General features: G+C 41.2%; 1 pseudogene; it reads left to right on the top strand.

Moving 5' to 3' along the window:
- Positions 1 to 1,847: 1,847 nt before the first annotated feature.
- LOC118595197 lies at positions 1,848 to 2,579 on the top strand (annotated as a pseudogene).
- Positions 2,580 to 3,097: the final 518 nt, after the last annotated feature.

The following is a 3,097-nucleotide window of genomic DNA, read 5'->3' on the forward strand; positions in this document are numbered from 1 at the left end:
AAAAGAAAACTTCCCTGATTTTTTTTTTTCCAAAGACTGACTTCAGCTGTAAATAGAATGATACCAAATTCAGAAACTAGACAAATAATAATTGATTTGGCTTTTGAAAATGTTAATGTTAATTCACAATGCAAAAGGATAATTAGGTCTTTAAAGGCAAGATCAGGACTCACAGAGGAATAGATCTGAGATATATCAATATTGAATCGCATAACCATGATGATGCTTGGATAGGAGAGGTGATTTCTAGAGGCTTGAAGAAAAATTAAAATTTCAAGTGTTTTAATTGTGGCAAACAAGTTCACCTAAAAAGGGATTATGGACAGGGTGTTCCTAGAAACAATGTTTTCTCTAGGAATAATCCAAACAGGAGGGCCCTATCTTTTAGAGTATGCAGAAGGTGTGGAAAAGGCCAACATTGGACCAATGAATGCAAGTGAACAAGGGACAGACAGGGTAACCCTTTGCCATCAGGAAACATCTTGGAGGACTCTCAAAGGCCCCTGTGTCAAATTTGGTTCAGTCATTCCCAGTCACTATGGAGGACACTCCTCCCCAGAGCAATTAAAGGACATAATGCCTATTGTAAAAATAATCATACTTCTCTAAATGATAGAATAGCTTTAGAAAATAAAACAAAAATTTCATTGAATCTGTAGATTGCTTTTGGTAAGATCGCCATTTTTACTATGTTAATCCTGCCTATCCATGAGCATGGGAGATCTTTCCATTTTCTGACATCTTCCTCAATTTCTTTTTTCAGGGACTTAAAGTTCTTGTCATATAGGTCCTTCACATGCTTAGATAGAGTAACTCCCAGGTATTTTATATCATTTGTGGCTATTGTAAAGGGTGATGTATCTCTGATTTCCTCCTCAGCCTGTTTGTCAATTGTATATAGGAGGGCTACTGATTTTTTTTGAGTTGATCTTGTATCCTGCTATGTTGCTGAAGGTGTTTATAAGCTGTTTCAGTTCCTTGGTTGAATTTTTGGGGTCACTCATGTATACTATCATGTCATTTGCAAATAGGGAGAGATTGACTTCTTCCTTTCCAATTTGTATCCCCTTAATATCCTTATGTTGTCTTATAGCTCTGGTTAGAACTTCAAGTATTATATTGAATAAGTGTGGGGAGAAGGGAAAGCCTTGTCTTGTTCCTGATTTTAGTGGTATTGCTTTGAGTTTCTCTCCATTTAATTTGATGTTGGCTGTTGGCTTGCTGTAGATTGCCTTTATTATGTTTAGGTATGTTCCCTGTATTCCTGATGGTTCCAAGACCATTATCATGAAGGGGTGTTGGATTTTGCCAAATGCCTTTTCTGCATCTTGTGAGATGAACATGTGTTTTTTTTTCTTTGAGGTACAAATAGCCAAACAAATGGAAGCACATGAATTATGAACCAAAGGCTGTGGAGCTCACAGCTGGAGCAGGCCCTCTGGATAAGTGAGACAATTGAATAGCTTCAACTGTTTGGGAGGCCCCCAGGCAGTGGGACCTGGACCTTTCCTTAGTGCATGAGCTGGCTGTTTGGAACCTTAGGGACACTTTGCTCAGCCTGGAAAGAGGGGACTGGACCTGCCTGTACTGAATCCTCCAGGTTTAAATGAATCCCCAGGGGAGTCTTAGCCCTGGAGGAGATGGGAATGGAGGGTAGGGGCTGAGGGGAAGGTGGGGGCGGGGGCGGGAGGTGGGAGAACAGGGGAACCCATGGCTGATGTGTAAAATTAAAACACAAATATAATAAATTTTTTAAAAAATTCTGGAGAAACTATAAGCAAATGTGTTGGCACACTTCTGTAAATCATTAAAAAGTAAAGCTAGCCTTTCCTTTTGGTGGCGTGTGGCGCGAGATGGCAGTGCAGATTTCCAAGAAGAGGAAGTTTATGGCCGATGGCATCTTCAAAGCTGTACTGAATGAGTTTCTCATCCAGGAACTGGCTTAAGATGGCTACTCTGGAGTCCAAGTTATACCAACCAGAACAGAAATCATTATTTTAGCCACCAGAACACAGAATGTTCTTGGTTAGAAGGGTTGTCGGATCAGAGAGTTGACTGCCTTAGTCCAGAAGAGGTTCGGCTTTCCTGAGGGCAGTGTAGAGCTTTACGCAGAAAAGGTGGCCACAAGAGGTCTGTGTGCCATCGCTCAGGCAGAGTCTCTCCGTTACAAACTCCTAGGAGGGCTTGCTGTGTGAAGGGCCTGCTATGGTGTGCTTCGGTTCATTATGGAGAGTGGGGCCAAGGGCTTTGAGGTTGTGGTGTCTGGGAAGCTCCAAGGACAGAGGGCCAAGTCCATGAAATTTGTGGATGGGCTGATGATCCACAGTGGAGACCCTGTTAACTACTATGTTGACACTGCTGTACGCCATGTGCTCCTAAGACAAGGTGTGTTAGGCATCAAAGTGAAGATCATGCTGCCCTGGGACCCAAGTGGTAAGATCGGCCCCAAGAAGCCTCTGCCTGATCACGTGAGCATTGTGGAACCTAAAGAAGAAATCTTGCCCACCACCCCCATCTCAGAGCAGAAGGGTAGAAAGCCAGAACCATCTGCCATGCCCCAGCCAGTGCCTACAGCATAACAGGGTCTTGGCAGTTGCATTTGGAGGCTGGATGTTTGCCTGTACAAACAGACATTTAATAAAATTACGCAAAGACAAAAAAAAAGTAAAGTTAAAGGTATGAATGAATGAATGAATGACATTGTAATTGAAGGTCTTATAGACAGAGGGGCAGATGTAACAATAATTGCACCCAGAATATTGGCATTCAAATTGGCAGCTTCAGGAAGTAAATGTTTTAGGGATTGGAAATTTATCTCAGTTAAAACAAAGCATGAGATGTATTGAATGTATAGGGCCAGACGGAAAGAGAGGAAAATTAAAGCCATATGTGTCTAATATAGCAATGAATTTATGGCGACATGATTTGTTACAGCAAAGTAACATCCAGATTAATGTTCCTCCAATCTCAGAAACACACCATAAACTAATATATGATTCTGTGAAGAATATTAAAAGGTATTTTAAAGAATAGTCATCAACCATTCAGGTTATACAAAATTAGGCCACAATAGCTTTTGATCTTTCAAAGTTACCAA

This window comes from Onychomys torridus, chromosome 1 (assembly GCF_903995425.1).
Source record: "Onychomys torridus chromosome 1, mOncTor1.1, whole genome shotgun sequence".
Lineage (NCBI taxonomy): Eukaryota > Metazoa > Chordata > Mammalia > Rodentia > Cricetidae > Onychomys > Onychomys torridus.